This window comes from Equus przewalskii, chromosome 21 (assembly GCF_037783145.1).
Source record: "Equus przewalskii isolate Varuska chromosome 21, EquPr2, whole genome shotgun sequence".
Classification (NCBI taxonomy): Eukaryota; Metazoa; Chordata; class Mammalia; order Perissodactyla; family Equidae; genus Equus; species Equus przewalskii.
Genome location: NC_091851.1, coordinates 18,210,631 through 18,229,386, shown reverse-complemented (window position 1 = coordinate 18,229,386; position 18,756 = coordinate 18,210,631). Strand labels below are relative to the sequence as shown.

General features: G+C 51.5%; 1 protein-coding gene across 1 annotated transcript in view; it reads right to left on the bottom strand.

The window, feature by feature from the left end:
* Window positions 1-18,201, bottom strand: part of RASSF2 (Ras association domain family member 2) — a 43,110-nt gene extending 24,909 nt beyond the window's left edge. The window contains exon 1 of the mRNA XM_008519790.2: window positions 17,717-18,201. The gene's annotated coding sequence lies outside the window, so the exon portion shown is untranslated. The remainder of the gene's footprint in view (window positions 1-17,716) is intronic.
* Between the last annotated feature and the right edge of the window lie 555 nt (window positions 18,202-18,756).

Sequence of the window (18,756 nt, the reverse complement as noted above, 5' to 3'; positions counted from 1 at the left end):
GTTTTTTTTTTTTTTAAAGATTTTATTTTTTCCTTTTTCTCCCCAAAGCCCCCCGGTACATAGTTGTATATTCTTCGTTGTGTGTCCATCTAGTTGTGGCATGTGGGACGCCGCCTCAGCGTGGTTTGATGAGCAGTGTCATGTCCACGTCCAGGATTCGAACCAACGAAACACTGGGCCGCCTGCAGCGGAGCGCGCAAACTTAACCGCTCGGCCACGGGGCCAGCCCTACCCCAGTGTTTTTTTTAATTGGAAGAGGAAGGCAGAAAAGTCAGTGTGACAGTGATAACGATGTGAGAAGGACTCAACCCGCTGTGGTTGGTTTTGAAGCCGGAGAAAAGGGGGCACAACCCAAGGGACGCTGGCAGCTTCTGGAAGCTGGACAGGACAAGGAAACGGGTTCTCCCCTGGAGCCTCCAGAAAGGAACACGAACCCGCTGACACCTAGATTTTAGCCCAGGGAGAACCATGCCAGACCTCTGACCTACAGAACCGGAACAGAATAAATCTGTGTTGTTTTAAGTCACTAAATTTTGGCACTTTGTTCAGCCAACCAAAGGAAACTAATACAAAGCCCCGTAAGGAAGAGGTGTAAGTGGGGGGAGAGGGACGGAGGGCTAGTTCCATTCGGAAAATTCATACCCCACCTGTGTACCCAAAAGTGGTACCTTAAAACACAGTTGTTCTTCCTAAATTTTAAACTTTTTATTTTTCCAAAAGAAGAAAAGAAATAATAGAGTACATATGTACTGCAAAAAAAGGAAAAAGGAAAGAAAATCAGACTAGTGAGAAAGCTTTTTTTTTCTAAGTGACAATTACCCATAACTAGTGAGCACCCAGTTTTTTAAAAAGTACTCCTTCTATGCATATGTAAATTTACACACTTAAAAACATTTATTGCATGCCTAACATGTGCCACGTTTTGCTCTTACTGATGGCAATTCAAACAGACACAGCCCTGCCCTCAAGGGTGTGTGGTCCAGTCTGAGATACCAGGGGACAGACAGACAGTTTTATCAAGAAAGGCAGGTGCTACGGCGACACACGGTAAGAGCACCTAATCTGGACTTGGGTGGGGTCCCAGGGGCTTCCTGGGGGAAATGACCTCTAAACTGAGACCCCAGTGATGTGAGGGAGCTGGCAAAGGTGAGGCGCAGAGCGGTCCAGGCAGAAGGAGCACATACACTGGAGGTATACAAGATGGAGTCATGCGCATACAGGACCTGGACCATGTCAAGGAGTTTGGACTTTATCCAGAGGGCACTGAGGTGCCATGGGGGTGTGGTAGACTGAATAATGGCCCCAAGGATATCTAGGTCCTAACCCCTGGAACCTGTGAATGTTACCTTATATGGTAACAGGAACTTTGAAGATGTGAAGAAATTAAGGATCTTAATGGGGAGACTATCCTAGATTATCTGGGTGGGCCATAAATGTAACCACAAGTGTCCTTATAAGGGAGAGGCAGTGGGAGATTCTGAAGATGGAGAAAGGGTCGTGATCCAAGGAATGGAGAGCCACAAATCGGAAAAGGCAAGCAAATGATTCCTCCCAGAGCCTCTGGAGGGAGCACAGCCCCGCTGACCCAGTGAAACTGAGTTCAGACTTCTGGCCTCCAGAATGTAGGAGAGTAAGTTTCTGTTGTTTTAAACCACCAAGTCTGTAATCATTTTTTACAGGGGGAATAGGAAAACAAGGGAGTTATAAAGGGAAGGTATGATCTGACTTGAAGTTTGAAAAGATCACCCCACCCTACCCTCTGCTTTGTGGAGAAAGGATTGGGGAAGAGAACGGAGGCAGGGGGAGCGGGGAAGGGGGGAAGGGGGATGGAGGAACAGAGTCTAGAGAGCTTAAAGAGGTAGAAGAAAAAGTCGTGAGACATCAATAAAAAAGTTTGGAAAGGGATGCTCCCAGATTTGAGGTAGAGTTAAAAGGCAGCATCCAGGCTGATGGAGAGAACAGTGACAGAGGTGGTGGGTGACACTTACAAGCGCTGACATGGAACCCTCCAGCGCAGATGACAAGGAGCACAGCTAGGTCTGTTGCCCAGGAGAGTGAAAGCATGGGAGCTTCCAGTGAGAGAGGCCTGGCATGAGCTGAGGGAGTGGGGTCAGAAGAGCAGATGAAGTCAACAGCGAGAGAGCAGAGAGGGCTGAAGGGCCAGGGCCCCCGTATCCCCACTAGGTCAAGGATGGGCAGAGGAAGAGGAGTCCCTGGAAGAGGAATAGGGAAAACCGGAAACATGGTACCCTGGAAGCCAAGAGAACAAGGTGCCTTGGGAAGGAGGCCGTGGTCAGCAGAGCCAGGAGCTGGTGGTGGAAACCCAAGGAAGGGAAACCAGAGCAGCCTCTGATTTACCACACAAAGTCATGGGAGACCTCAGCCAGAGCCAATTCCATGGCCTGTTTGGAGCAGAAATCAGATTCGTGGTGCCTGGTCTTCAGAGACTTTCTCAGCCTAAACAATCAAGTCTTTCTCCAACAGGGAAATGTCATTGTATTCTTTCTTTGATTACTGCTTCTCTTCCTTCCATTCTTGGTTCTTCTTCTTCAATGTCTCTATCCCCTCTCTCTAGCACTATCCATCCATCCATCCATCCATCCATCCATCCATGCCTGCAGCTATCCTCCAAGCTGCTTATGATTTTTACTCATAATCTCCATTTCCCTATTTTCCTCAGAAGTCTCCAGTTCATCTTCTAACTCTGACTGAATTTTCTCTTTTGTTCACTGCCTCCATCATAACCTATAATTTGGTAGTTTTGTTTTGCATCTGAGAGTAATCTGTCCCGCTCTCAAGACAATTCCATTGTGGTACCATCTCCTCTTAAATCTCCTGAGAACATCAACTAGAGAATTTAAGTCTTCTCTATAGTTATTAGAACTATGTGGTCCTTGAGAAAACATGGGCACTTCAATGAAACAACATAGTATAGAGAAATAGACCCAAATATATTTGGGAACATAGAATGTGGGCTAAATTTCTAAATCGCAGAGAAAAGACAGATTAATTTTTAAAAAACAATGTTGGTGGAGAATTGGCTGACCTTTGGAAAGGGGAAGGTGGGGAAGCGAAACCACTACCTTACTCCTTCCACCAAAAGAAATCATAGATGAATTAAAAATTTAAAGATTAAAAAATAAAATGCTGGGAGGAAATGTAGGATATATATAAACTTGAAGTGGGAAAAACTTTCCTATGCAAGATGCAAAATCCAGAAGGCAAAATAAAAAGACAACACTGATACCAATGTGTAAAAGTTTTAAACTTCTGTTTAGAAAAGAAATTTAGCCTATCTGAAGTCAAAAAGCAAATGACAAATTGGGGGAAAATATTCACAATACATATGACAAAAGGCTGGTGTCCTTAATATGTAAAAGGCTTTAATAAATCAATAAGAAAAAGATTCTACATGCAATAGGATATTAGGCAAGGACATGAACAGATAACTCACAGAAAAATAAATACAAATAGTTAATAAACCTATGAAAAGATGTCCAACCTCTCTCATCACTATTTTTTTACCTACCAGATTGATATAAATCAAGTAGTCTGATGGCCCAAGTGTGGGAATTCTCCAAAGCTTGGTCACTCTCTACCTGTTGGGTGATCTTACCAAGGCCATTGCTATAAATCTGACCTAAAGCCTCATGTTGCCCAATCTTTGTCTCCAGCCTGACTTCTGCCCACCTTGTTTCTTACTTTTACATTTCTTGGGGAAGAAGTCTTAGGAAAATACCTACATAGCCTACCACACTCTTGAATCGAAATTACAGGTAACTGATTCTAGGACCCAACCTCTCCTTTGTCTGTCTCAAAGACAACCTCTGCATCTCTCTTCACAATCTTCCAACCATCACCACAAATTACTGGCTACCTCCAGCCAGCTGGGAAAAAAAAATAAGCCAGCTAAATTTACATACACTTTAAGGCAAACACAGCAGCACAGCAAACAAAGGGCCGGAAATTTAGAGTTCAGTCCGATATTCCTTCAACAGAGTATTGTTCCTCATCCAAGGAAGGGGCAGAGGAAGGCAGCTGATGAGCCTGGAATGTGGATGTGGACACTTCCTCCAAGGGAACCTGCCAATATCTTCACTTAGAGAGAGGGAGTCGCTCAGCTAGCTGGTTGCAACTCTTCTGCCTTCTCTATTATTATCAAGAATTTAGGGTACCCTCCTGCACTCCAAAATGCCTTGTAAGAATCATTTACAAGCATCACTTCCACAGTGCCTTAGGAATGCATACGTGATTGTCATCACCTCTTTGAAAAAGGGAGACCAAGATGGGGAGGAAAGAGGAGCTTCCCACATCAGCCAGCATCTCAGGCGCAGAACTGAAACAGCTTAGAGCTTCCCACACAGAGAAAGGGGTTGAGAGGGGAAAGGGGACATGAATGAGAGCGCAGATTTGATACAATTTTTAACGTGGAGCCTCTTCGGAAGTCTAAAACGTATTTAAACCTATTGAACTCCCTCTGGGAACATGGTCATTTACCCCTCAGGAACTCTAAATCAGTACAACTTCTCTTTAGAAAAACTTTAAAAGATAAAATGTATCTTGAATGCCTGCTAACTACCAAGCACTCTGGTAAAATGTCTGGAGACGTGAATATTCTGGGCTTGCCAAGTCGGGGCATGACCTCCCAGGCCTTAGTCCTGTGGGAGACCCACTGGGTTCATCGACCAGTCAGTCTTCTCTTCTGGCACTAATTTCATGCCCTTTCAGAATGTTCCAGGTTCTCCTCAGCTGTATTAAGCGCCTAGGCGATGCCATCCAGCCTGTCAGTGGAACCTACCATGTCCCACGTGGAGACACTTCCATTACTTCCTGTCTGCTCCAAAGACATCTTGGGGGTACAACTTTCCCTAAGATCCAAGAGAGTGCCTGGACAAGAGAAGGTTCCTAAGCCACTGAATGTGGCAACATCCCAGCCTCAGAGAAATTTCTGGGCCTGCTCTTCACGCCCTAAGAGTGTGCCCATGCTCCTCCTCAGTCCATGTTCCTTAGACCCTGATCCAAAACTTAGCCAGGCCGCCCCCCCAACAACTGTCCCCGCTGCCCCTGGGAAGTGTTGGGGGACAGGGGCTCACTCCTCAGTGTGTCCTTCATCACAGCACTCACCACCACATGGAAACCATCTGTCTGGTATTTCTCTCCCCTCCGGGACCTGGAGCTTCCTCTCTCTGGACCCCCAGCTCCCAGCCTGCGCCTCTCTTCTGCAAATATTCTCATCATCATCATTTCTCCAAGGGACGGAGTGGGTTCAACAGCCAGCCCAGGAAAAGCTAACCTGCTGTCTTAGGTCAGGGGATTCCTAGAAAGACAGCCCCAGATGAGGATTCCTGTGCTGTGATTTAACGAGGAAGTGTTTTCAGGAGAAACCCGTAGGATGAGGAAGGGAAGCAGGACACTGCAGGGGAAGGAGCTAAGGCGTGACGTGGGTTCAGCTGGACTCCAGCCACAGCCTGATCCCACGGGAGCTCCGGGGTGTGAGTAACTCGAGAGAGGTGTCCTACCTAGAGTCAGGCATGCCAAGCCTTTGTACCCCTGTGCCACTCAGTCACTGGCTGAGGGCCATTCCGGGGAGGACAGGGCAAGCTCCCAGATGTTTCCCTGCAAGAGCAACTCTCAGGATGACGGAGGAGCTAAGACCTGTCAACACTCATAACACACAACAGATAAAGGGCATCTGGGTGGGTACCAACAGTGTCCAGTACACCTGCCCCATGTTTGGGCTTGAAGCAGCTCCTGGCTCTGTCACTTTCTCCCTCCCACCCTCAAGCTGGGAGGAAACAGCTGCGCACACAGGACCACCAGGTGCGGTGCGAGGCTAAGCTGCAGGCATGGGGACAGACTCGCCCCAGCCCTGCACCAGTCAAACTCCATAGCTGTCACACAAAAGATCCTTTCCTCTTCCTCTTCACAGACCCCCACTCACAGGTGTTTCCAGCCTCCCCCGCGAGGCCCCTCAAAAATAAATGAGGGGCAGTCCAGGCCCTTGAAATTCACCAGCTCAGCTTCCTGCAAGAAGCACAAACATCAAATCCTCCAAAAGCTGGAGGAGGTGGGAGAAGGAATCTAAAGAGAAGAGAATCTCCTCTGTTCTCAGCTCTTGGTCCCTCCAAGCGCTGGTGCCCTCACTCACTTTCTGTTAGGGGAGAACATGCTGAAGTTAATCTGGTCTTGGGGCTTCCCCGGGACGCTGGCCAATCCCTAGACAGTTCCAGCCTAGAGACTAAGTATCTCCCATCTTATTTGTTAACTGGAAAGTCCCCAGAGGGAGCAGGGCAAATGCAGAACAGCGAGGTGGGCAACCCCTGGCAGGAAAGTCCAGAGTGAGATGAAGAACCCCCGCTGTGGTGGTTTTTTCTTTTTTGTTTCCCAAGCTGTCTTCCCGGTTGCACCGCAGGAGCCAGGCCACACCCCACCCCCACCTCAGCTCCTGGGGTAAGATGGGGGGTTGGGGGGCAACAGACAATTTACAGCACCCAGGCAGTCCCAGTCTCTAAGGGAAGGCAGCTAGGAGAAAGAGACAGACTCACGGAGGGGAGGGCTTTCCAGAGAGAATTCCCAGAAGGACAAACCTGACAGAGCCACCCCTGACGGGTGAGAGGGCCGTGTACCTGGCAAGGCCTCAGCCGAAACCAAAAGGGGAAAGAGGAACGGCTGGTCTTGAGAGGCGACATCTCAGAGGTTCTAATTCTGGGTGCGCTTCAGACTCTCTCGGAGTAGGGGTGGGTGAGGGGAAGAGGAGTTGATTTAAAAGTCCTGATGTCCAGGCTCAGACCAATTCCATCAGGCCCTCTGGGAGGGGCCCAGGCATGGGCATTTTTAAAGCCTCTCCAGGTCAGGCCAATGTACAACCGGGGCTGAGAACCACCATGAAATCTGATAGGAATAGAGCTGTGTAGACTGAGGACACCACTAAACGCATCTCAAAGCAGCCTTTAAGAATGGAAGGAACAGAATTTTCTAAAAGCAGACTGAGTTGGTTCTTTCGCGTCCTCCACCCCATTACTAATATTTCAAGGGGAAAGGGAACAGTGGAGAGCATCCCAGAGGGTCAGTGTATGCAAACAGAGCTGATGCAAAGGGCACGTCAGGCAAACCCGTGCAAACCCACGCACACCACAGAAGCCAGGAAACCAGCCCCGGGCCCCAGATGCAAAGGAAACGCTTGCTGGAGGCCCACAGCTTCCCCTTTTGGGGCCTGTCCCCACCTCTCCTCTGTGCTCGGCCCTGCCTCTGGGGACAATGTGAAGCTCCTGGGTTGGAGAAGAAAGTTACCCCACGTGGTGCTTCACACTATCGTGTTAAAGACTGCCCTAGGCTCTGCTTTGTTCCCAAGCAGTGACAGAGGAGATAGTGCTGACCCCTCTTCACTTCAGCCCCCTGGTACAGGGCAGGAAGAAGTGTCGCTGGCAAACAGGAAATCCAGCCCTATTGCGCCACCCGAGGAAGGAGACTTGAGCTGCGGCCTGGGGGCCTGCCAAGATCTAGAGATTACAAGCTGTTCTTGAACCTGAGCGTGTCCCAGACGGGGGCAAGATTCAGGCTGCCTCGGAAGGAAACAAGTTGCGCTTTGCCTTCCACCTGCACACCGTATTCAATAAAAGGCCCACGCACTGGCCAGGCCCGTGTCCTCGTTGGGTCCTGTTCAACCCACTGATCCTCCCTTCCCCGAATGGACTTCTTCCCTCCCCTTTCCCACCCAGGGTGTCCAGGCCCCCAATCACTCTGCTCAGGAAACAAGGGAGACACAAGGTCGAGTGTCCTGGGTGTCTGTACTGCACTTGCTCAGCTTTATGTCTGACTGAGGTTAAAGGCTTCGTCCCTCCCGGCCCCCCAAAGAATGCTAAGCATCAGGGAAGAGGGAGGGAAGGTCTCTGGAAAGAGGATGGCTCGCCCTGCCTGAGGAGGGATGGCACGCACCTGGAGGCAGGTGGAAAGGGCTCAGCTCAAGAGAACCAGCAGCAGACTAGCCTTAGCACCTGGTGTTCCACAAACTGAGAACAGAACACTCATGATATTATTATTGTGCTAATAACAAAACGACAAATGTGAATAACAGACAGCTACCATAAATAAGAGCTTATGATGGGCCATTATTATGCCGGTACCAAGGCTCTAGAAACTTTATCTTACTTACTCCTTACAAGAACGCATGGGGAAGGCTTTATTTCCACAATTTTACAGATGAGGAAACAGAAGGTCCCAGAGGTTAGGCAAGCTGTCCCAGGTCACAGAGCTGACATGAAGCCCAGAGCTCCTTCTAGGTGCCCTGACTAAGCGCCGGATCTGAGGGACTCTGAGCAGGACAGGCAGGTGCAGACCGACTTCAGCTGCCAGCCACAGCAGGCTGAGTCCTGGGGAAGGGAGGCCACTGAGGGACTGGCAGCACAGACCAGCTGTAGAAAAAGCAGACTCTGCAAGGGCCAGGGACAGAAACCCTGTCCAGGGACCTGGGCACTTGCAATGTCACAGAGCCACAGACCCTCAGTCACATCTCATCCTCTGTCTAAAGAACGAGGTATCCCTTATGCTCACTGGCCCCCAAACCGCCTGCTCCCTGATCCTGGAAAAAGCCTGACGACAGGTACAAGGCCCCTGTTGACAGGAAACCTTGCTCCCATCCCAGGAGGCAGGCCCCTGCCTGGCCCACCCACCAGATGAGGAACTGAGATGCAGCACGTGGCCAAGCTGGGACCCCACCCCCTAAGCAGCTTGGTCTGCAAAGCCCCTGCTCTCTCCACTGCCAACTGGGACCCCGGCCCTTCTCACTCAGGCCTTTCACACATGGGTCTGAAGCCCCAGCACTGTTGAGGAAGATCTGAGGAAACGGTCCTGGGACTCCCGCCAGAAGGGCCTGCCTCCCACTTCCATACCAGCGGGCAAGTGGCCAGGTAGTGACCTGTAAAGTCACCACTGGACCCACCCAAACAATCACCTCACAGGCCCGGATGAGCAACTTCTTGTTTATAGGGAGGTCCCTCAGGGGCCACAAGCTTTTGACCTGGATGGATGTTTAGAAGGAAACCCAAAGGCCCTTAGCCTCATGTCAGAGAACCAGGGTGTTGGCGTGGGACCAAAAAAGGCATAAAGGAAGTAAACATTCCAGACATAAAAAGCTGCGTGTGTGTGTGTGTGTAAATGTATAAGTATGGGTGAGCGAGGGAGAGTGTGTGGGGAGAGAGAGAGAGTGTGTGTGTGTGTGTGTGTAGAATTTAGACTCTAGCCCAGAGAAACCAAAGACCCCAGGTTAGAAAGCTAACCCTCCAATATCTACAGACCCCAGGGAAGGGCCTGGTCACTCCCGCCTCCCTAGAGCAGCGCCTCTGTCACCTTCAGCCAACTGGGCCCTGCCATGTACCCCCTCGTGGGCTAAAATTCAACCAAGTGTGAAATTCCGTGTGACTGAGTTGGCCCCAGGAGACAGCAGGAAGTTGGTGGAGGCAACACTGGCCCTAATAAGGCAGTAAGGCTGAGCATCCCTTGACCTGCATTTCTCAAAACCAAGGGCTATTTTATAGGGTAGTTTCAGGTCCTAACTGGGGGAGGGCCGATGAAGCTTTCCTCCAGCCCGGTAATGACAGGATGTAAGTGGAGCCCGGGCCACAGGGAGGCCCACGGCCTGTATCCCTCACATGTCCGAGCCCCACTCGCCCGGCTGTTGGTTAGTGTCCTGGCTCTGTGGGGATGTGCTGACTTCTCCCGGCAGGTGAGGAGGGGCCACCTCCAGTTCACCATTTCCTACAAGCACAGGTTTCTTTCTGGCCATACTTCCTGTTTACCGAGTGGCTTCTCTGAGACTCATCTCTGACGTCACTTCCCCTTCCGAAGGGAACCCCAGCAGTTCTTCCTTTTTTGGTGCTGTAGGCCGAGAGCCTGAGCTTTGTGTGCAGGGGTCTTGGGGCTTCCTCTCCTTGCCACCCACTGGCCTCCTCCACCCCCAAGATGGGCAGGTTCCTTGCACTTGAGAAGCAGTAAGGAGGGGAGAGTGAAGGAAGCGTCCAGAGTGTGCTGAGGCCTCCCCTGGGACAGCCATTGTGGGGCATCTTACATGCACCCTGCTTTAACCTCATTAATACCCTACAGACAGCACATCTTGGACCCTTCCTAGTGCCAGGAGACACAGCTTGTCCGGGGGTTTCCAGAACACTTCCAGGAGACCAAGGGGAAGTTTTCCACGAAACCACATTGACACCCCCTTCTGCTGACTAACCCTAAAGAAAAATCAGCACCACAAAAACAGAACTTCTCAAAATGGCCTTCAATGTCCATCTCTGTAAAATCTTCACACTTCCCCAACTGTCTGGGAACAAAAGAGCAGTCTCCCACTGGGCAGACAGCAAATAGGCAGAACCAGGTCAAGAAACTTCCAGAAAGCCCAGTGGGCACGTCTATCCCTCTCACATCTACGTCCTCTCACCAACTTGTGGGAGGGCCAGGGAGGCCCTCCTGAGGGCTCACCTAACGAGGAACTTAACGCCTTTTCCACAGAACAAGGCACCCCAGAGAAAAACCACTTGACCCACTCCCATGACTCCTGAATAGAGCCAGGTGACTTGGTTTCCCAATTCTGGGTCCTCAAAGCTTCCCAACCTCCTCTCACCTCAGGCTTGACCTGAAGTTGAAGCGCGCACACCACCTCCCCTGCCCTCACCCCACTGCATCATGTCCCCGATTATCCCATCACACATACGAGAGAGCACTCCTTGCCCCAAATGTCTATGTGGTCAACTGTAAGATCCTAGATGGGGCTTTAGGAACGGGGCACCAATCATCTGAGGCTGCCAGCCATCTCTCCAGAGTACTTGGGGCCTCAGGGACCCCACCAGCTAAAGTCCTCCCCACGCCCCAGCCAGGGTGACCCTGCCTATGGACAAAGCATTCGGCAGCCATCCCCACAGCCGCCATGGTGAGTAGTTAACAGGTTGAATCAAGCCACAGGGTCTGGAACACACAAAGGATGCTCTGGAGCACACAAAGGTTGAGGTTCTCAATCTTCAAGATAGGTGGACTCAACAACCCACTTCCACCTGGTGTGGACCTCACTCACTGCAGGACACTGTCAGGTTCGAGGCACGGTGAACCCCAAGTGCGCCCTCTCAATTCCGCCACCACACACAGAAAACCCTGAGATGAGACAATTCTCAGCAGACGGTCTGGGGCCTGAGGCCCAGCGGCCAGCGACCAGCAAGCCACAACTGTGACCAGCTCTGAGGCAGGCAGGGCTGTACTCCTCAACCCTTGGCCACCTGCCTTTGTCCTGCCAGGCAGAGATGGACGGTGAGATCCTGACCCCCACCCCAGGTGACGGCAGCAGGGGCAAGAAGGACGGCCAGGACCTTGTGGCCCCACCTGAAATGAAACCACCAGAGACCAAATACCACAACTCTCTTTTAGGGCTTTCTCTTTCCTTTCCTTTTTATTACACAAGTAAAACAGACTTTTTTTTTTAATCTTAAAATTATAAATAAGCAAAAAGATTAAGATCTGCGAAAGGACAATAATTGAGGGATTCCACTTTTTTTTTATGAATTACCTAGAAAAGGCCAATTCACAGACAGTAAGTAGAGTGGAGGTTACCAGGGGCCACTGGGGGTGGACTGGGGAGTTGGTGTTTAATGGGTATAGAGTTTCTTTTGGGGATGACAGAAAAGTTCTGGAAATGGATAGTGACGATGGTCATACAACATTGCAAATGTACTTAATGTCATATAATTGTGAATCTCTCAAAATTCCTATGTTGAAATCCTAACCCCCCATGTGATATTTGGAGGAGGAGACTTTGGGAGGTGACTAGGTCAAGAGGGTAGAGCCCCCATGAATGGGATGAGTGCCCTTAAAATAGAGACCCCAGGGAGCTCCCCAGCCCCTTCCACCACGTGAGGATATAACGAAAAGTCTCCAGTCTGGAAGAGGACCCTCACCTGACCAGGCTGACGCCCTGGGCTCTGACTTCCAGCCTCCAGAACCATGAGAAATCAATTTCTGCTGTTGATAAGCCACTGGTCTGTGGCATTTTGTTATAGCAGGCCAAACAGACTAAGACAACCACTGGATTGTACACTTCAAAATGGTCAAAAGGGTAAATTTTACGTTATGTATATTTTACCATAATTAAACATAAAAAATATTTAATATGAAAAAAGATTAAGATCAAAATCTCCCCAAATCCCACCATTCAGATAATCACTATTAACATTTTGCCATCCTTCCTTCCAGAGGCAAATATAAATGAACGATATGATATATTTTACAAAAATAGCACACTGTTTGGTAACCTGCTTTTCAGAAATATATCATATTTTTCTATGTTAATAGATACACATCTATATCTTGTATTTTTTGTAGCTACATGGCTTTCCAATGTATAGTATAACATAATTAAAAAGTTTACTATTGTTGGGCATCTAGTCTCCATTTTTGTTGTTGTTTTTATAAATAATGCTGTAAGGGACATCCTCATGCACATATTTTTCAGTACTTGTCCAATTATATCCTTAGGATAAGAATTCCTTGAGCCAGCCCTCATGGTAAAGTTCTCTGTGCTCTGTTTTGGCAGCCCGGGTTCAGTTCCCAGGCGTGGAATCACACCACTTGTCTGTCAGTAGCCGTGCTGTGGCAGGGGCTCACAAAGAAGAAACAGAAGGACTTACAACTATACACAACTATGTACGGGGGTTTGGCGGTGGGGAGAAAAGGAAGGAAAAAAATGGAGGAAGATTGGCAGATGTTAGCCTAGGGTGAAACGTCCCCTGTAAAAAAAAAAAAAGAATTCCTACAGGTGGAATTGCTGAGTCAGAAACTCCCTCAGGAGGATTGTCAACAGAGCATTATGGGTAAAACCCCACCAGAGATGTTGAATTTTGTCATATAAAAGTGTCTTTCTTCATGTGGACTTTTCTTGGACTCCATAGGTGTCTATGACATTGCATAGGGGTTCGGGAAGACAGAGAACGTCCTTTCCGTAAGCAACCAGCTCCTCCCTCCACATTCCCCAGGCTCCCTCTGGGGACACACTATGGCTGTGTCATGAAGTGTGACTGGTACACAAAGAAGGTAGAATTTTACTGGGTCAATGTCTACCAAATTCCCTTGTGCCAGCAGGAAAGACAATAGCCAAACTCTAGGATGGCCCAGTGCTGGGTGCCCCACGGAGGGCAATGTGATTGCGGGCACATGAAAGGTTTTCTCATGTTAAAGTTTTGTTTTTGTGTGGACAGGAGAATGCAACGGACTCTTCCTAAAGAGACCAAGGGCTAGAAGGGACCTGTGGAATCATCTAATCCCTTGCCTTGGAGATGGGGAAACTGAGGCCCAAAAGGATTCATGCATAAACATTTCAATAATCTTTAAATGAACTGCAGAAGAGTCCACACACGGTGATTCAGCTGATTGTTCAAGGACAGAGTTTGAACATGCCTCAGATTTTGGACACCTAGCACAATTCCTATCATCCTCACCCTGTGGACAAAATGGGAAATGAGGATCACTGAGGTCACATCCCAGCCCAGTCACAACAAGAGTGTGTGTGCTGGAGCTGCTCCTACTGGCTCTCAAAGGCTGACGGTGCATGTCTCTTCCCAGCTCAGTGTTCAGAGACGCCATGTTGGCAGCCTGCAGTCAGCCAGGGTGGGAATATTTACACTACAGAAATCAGCAAACACCACAAAGCAGCGCTTTTTTTCCCCCTGAAGAGCCAGTTGTCAAACTTTTATCAGCACATCACTGGTCACAATCTAAATGTGAAAACCATGAGCAGGTGACCTTAGTGTCTTCACCTAACCCAAGGACGGCCTCTCTCTCCAAAGCATTATAATTCTCCATGGTCCATCGTAATACTCACTCCCAAACCCATCATAGCCCCTTCTATATTAATCAATGAGCTTGCAAATGTTGGCCTGAATGCTTGCCCTGTGCCAGGCCCCCATCTGAGCACATATCACAGTATCACTGTGAGACAGTTATCATTTCCATCTTCTAGTTGGGGAAACTGAGTCCCAGAGACTTTAAGTGACTTTTTACCTACATAGTAAAGCCTGTCTTAGGTTAGCCTCCCCCCAGAAGTTGACCCTAAGACAAGAGTTCAAGTGCAAGTAGAAGGAGAGTGGGAAAGTGAAACAGGGAAGGGAAGGCAGCCAACAAAAGGAGGAGTAATTCGGATTCAGTCCTACCTAGACAACTCTGAGAGACAGCATAGACCATGTCCCAAAGTCACCCCAACGGAGAAGTGAGGGAGCTGGAGTATTTACGTACCTTCTCTCATCAGTCATTGGTTGAGGCCAAGGAAACATAGGAAGGATGCTACCAGCATCTATTTCATTGCCCAATATCACACAGCTAGAAAATGTTAGGTTGCCATTCAAACTCCAAATCCAATACTCTTTTCATTACTGTTATAGAAGCAAGCAGTTAATCGAACACTTAACTGAGTGCCAACTATGGGTAAAGTGCCACACAGGTAAACCACTTTGCCAAATCACTCTGGGTTGACATGTCCAAGGAAAGCACAAGGCATCTTTTCGCCACTTTTTTTCAATAGAAGGAATGAAAAAGCCCTTTTAAGTCACTTTGCTCGTCCCACGGGAATTAGCCAAGTGTCCTGCCCCAAGCCCTTCTGTGAGAGGTTTCCCTCTCTGCTTGGCCACAACTGCCGTGGGCAGGAGTTCTGCGGCCTCAAGCTGTCATCCCAAGCAGCCGCATCAACCTGTGATTACAGGCTCCAGTCTGCCATCCAGGGATGGTCAAAAATGACCCCCTGGCCGCCCAGCCAGCTGAGTCTGGAGGCTGTGCTTGTTTACTGTGCCCTGCTTCCCCTGTGCCTCCTGCCCTGTCCCCTACCTCCCACTCTCCCACAGCCATGTCCTCCATGGGAACCCATAAATGAAACCAGCAATCCTGGGCCTCGGGGAGCTTCCCTGGCCTTAAGGACTTACTTAAAATTCTTCTGGAGAGGCAGGGAGGTGTCAAAATAGGACAGTGTGTTATTGGGGTAAATAAGTGGAGCATACTGTGAGGAGCGGTGGGAAGGACGGGAGGCGCAGGCGGACTGCTGTCCTAGTTTTATAAACCAGCTGTAGCAGCTCTCGACAAGCACGGCTTCAGGGCTGAGACTGGCCGTCTTGTTCCACTCCAAGCACACTGCTGAGCCCTGCCCAGTTGCCCACTCTGCGGGAGAGGACAGGGAGACGCCGGCACGTCCCAGGACTGCTCCTGGATCACCCAGTCTGTCTCCCAGCCTCTCAGCGGGATTCACTAGCAGTCTGGTCCCTCCTCTGCACTCCCACCTCCCAGTCATTGAGGACACTTCCTGCCAAACTATCCTGGAGAGGACTGAATGCAATTGTCAGGCCAAGGTTCTTTGGTGCTTTGGTGACAGGACCCCTTTCTGGCAAGCCCTGCAGTCCAGCCCTGGCACTCCAGCAGAGGTGCCAGGATGTGCGGTCCTCGGCACATCTCCAGCCAACTCTCTTGGTCATTCCTAAGCAGCTCACGCAGAGAAGGCAGACACAAAGTTTGGCTCCGGGACACGAGGAAATAGACCAAGAAATCAAAGCACACCAGTGTGTGACTGAGAGGTCCCAGGTAGGCCAGCGCATCCAAGAGTGAGCAGGTGATCTGAGGGGTTGAACACAAGATGTAGGGTGGTCTACCATCCTCGACCGATTCCTGAGATAACACAAACTGGAGAGAGGCCCTGAACCCCCAAACAGAAGCCATGCAGAGATGTAGAGAGGCGGACTCTGGAGCCCCAGGGGCAGAGTGGGACCACCCTGAGGAAGGTGAGGATGCTGCTGGCTGGAGGTACAGCAGGCACAGCTCTTACATACACTCTGGCCCACTCAGCCAGGTGCAGAGGGCACAGTCCCCACCTTCCCCTCAAGGAGGGCACAACTGGGGGCCCCAGACCCCCTGGCCTCCTCTCAGCCAGGTTCCCCAAAGGTATCCACCATCTTTCTAATCAGATTTCACCAGCATAAAAAGGCGGGCAGAAGAGCATGAGACATGTCTAGGCTACACCCCAAATATTATCCTGTCTCCCAAATATTCCATCTCTGCTCTCCCATCTTCTGAGGGAGGAGCGGAACTCACCTTCCAGCCCCTCCAGCACAGGGAATCCCAACCTGTACCAGCCCAGATCCCCAGGTGTCTCCTTCTCCCAGGGTAAGAACTATCCTCTTGGCAAAACTACACCACCTTTCTGAGCTCAGCCATCATCTGAGGTCCTCTTCTAACCCCTGAGGCCCATGGGACTGCCAGAGCTTCCAGGCATCACGCTGACCCATCCAGATGAGAAAACACAGCTGGCGCCCACACTCATGGCCTCACTACAGGGTTTCTGATCCCAAATGGGCACCTCCCAGGCTAACTCCACACTTAGTCCCCGGGACACTGCATTAGGACACAAGTTTAAAAAAAAGAACTCTCCTGAAACAACCCAATATATCCTAGCCATGAGAAGTTTCTTTAATTCTTCAGACTACCGACAGAAAAAGTTCCAAGTAAATATGAATTGATGAGTAAAATAAATCCAACCCCAGATTCCTCGCCAGATGCTTTGGAAAGGAGGCCCCTGGCTCTGTCTCGCAGCTGTTTAAAAGAATCATTGTTTCTAATTCTTTCCTCCCATTGTACCAAGATCAACCGTGGCAGGAACCGAGTTCCGCTCCAGGATAAATTGTTATTTGTCAGCTCATTGGTTCAAATGTTCATTCATCTCATGTAAGCTATTCACTATAAACCTGACCAGCTCTAGAGACAGCCTGTCATCTGGGAGAACACGTTTTAGGGACCCAGGGGCTGACACCTGGGAATAAAGTGCATCGCAGCGTTTAGATGCCTTGTGCTGGGCTCCTGTCGCTGAGGGACCGACGCGCTGTGAACAGCCCGGGAGCCACAAAGCGCTCCAGGGTAACGCGGAGCCCTCCTCTCCCTGCCAAGCCGTTGAGCCCCTCTGCTGTCCCCAGGGCTCTCCTCGCTTAGCAGCTGAGTGCAAGGCCGGCGCTGCAAATGCAGAAGTGGCCGAGGTCTGCCCAAGGCACCTGCCTCTCTCAGGCGAGAGACGATGCAAAGCCGAGGTCCCCAGCGACCTCAGGCAGCAGCTCCGGAGGCGGGCTGGGAGACCGCAAAGGGGAAGTGCCCCGAGGCCCGAAGGCCCCCTTGCACCCTGCGCCCGTCTGAAGGCAGAAGGAGCTGGAACCTGCCTCCGGGGTGGCGTCCGTTGGGCGGGGAAGAAGTGGACCTGACTAGGGTCGGCCACCCCCCAGGGCCGTAGGGGTTTGTCATCCCTGCACCTGCCGCCACGCCCCACCTCGCTAGGAAGTCCCGGGGACCCCGGGGATGGGGTCGGGGAGCCTTCCTGGCGCCGCCCTTCGCACGGAGAGAAGGAAGGACCCTCTAGGAGTCGAAGGGGGAGGACCAGCTTGGAGCGACAACTTTCTCCCGCCGGAAGGCGGGCGAGCTGGGGTTCCTCTCCGCGCGTGGGGAGTCCGCACGCCCGGGAACCCCGCGAGGGTGAAGGAGGAGGGAGACCCGGGACGGGCGAGGTCCAAGGGGCTGACCTGGACGGGACAAGAGACACAGCCAGAAAACTTTCAACGAGGCGGGAGGAAGGCAAGGGTCAGAGGACCGCCGGGTGCCCGGCACCTTGCGCCCTGCATCGCGCGCCCGGTACCCCGTGCCCAGCACCCCGCGCCCCGAGCCTTGCCTGTGTCCGGAGCCGGCTGCATCTCGCTCGCGCCTCGGGGACCGTGGAGTTGGAAAGTGGGGGGTGCCGCGGCCGGGGGGCTGTTCCAGCTGGCTCCTGGGTCAGCGATCGGCGGGCCGGGCTCAAATCCAGCCGGGCTGGGAGGCGACGGCCGCGCGATTGGGGGCCGGGCGCCCCGCCCTCCTCGCTCCCTCTCCGCCCCTCCTCGCCCACTCGCCCGCCCTTCTGCCTTTATCTGCCTGTGTCCGATCTGACCGTCCTCCCTGCCCCTCTTTCTCTAGCTCTCCATCTCTCCCCACACCCCTCTTCCCTCGCCTTTCTTCCTCCCCTCCTCTCCCGCCCTCCCTCCCCTTCTCCCCTCCCCTCGCCTCCCCTGCCCTCCTCTCTGGGGGGGCGGAGCTTCTCCCCTCCCTCCCAGACAATGCTGTGGCTGCGCGTTCCCTCCTTCTCTGCCTGCGAGTCGGGGCGCCGGCTGCCAGCGCCTCTTCCGGGCTGGGGGAGCGGGGAGGGGGTAGGAGTGCGGGGGTAGGGAGGATGAGCTGGCTCCCTTCACCCCATTCGCCGCTGCCCTTTCCAAGAAGGACAGCGCCTTGGCCCAAGCCCCTCGGCTCGCCCCGCGCTTTGACAGCCACTCCAAGGGAACGGTCACGCTGCCCCGAGGAGCCCGCTTGGAGCGCCCCAGATTCCCCAGGCAAAGGATGTAGGATTTTTTTTTCTAACACTCCGGCTTATTCCAAAAACGGTTTGAGCTGAGCAGGGGCTAAGCGAGGCCCCTTCGACTTCGCGGACTGGCAGACGTGACAGCAATGTGAAGGAGGCCAAGTTTCTTTGTCCACCTCTTAACCTCCCCCTCTTATCTATCCCTGGACCTCCAGGGGCTCTCAGTGCACAGGAAGCCGCAGAGCACCCCAGCTGGGGGACTCCTTAGCTGTTCCTTCCCTCTTATCAGAATTCTTCCCCCGCATTTATATACCAGCCCTGCAGAGTCGGTCTCCACGCCAAGAGGGAAGGGGCCTAAGCCTTAATGGGTAGCCAACCCC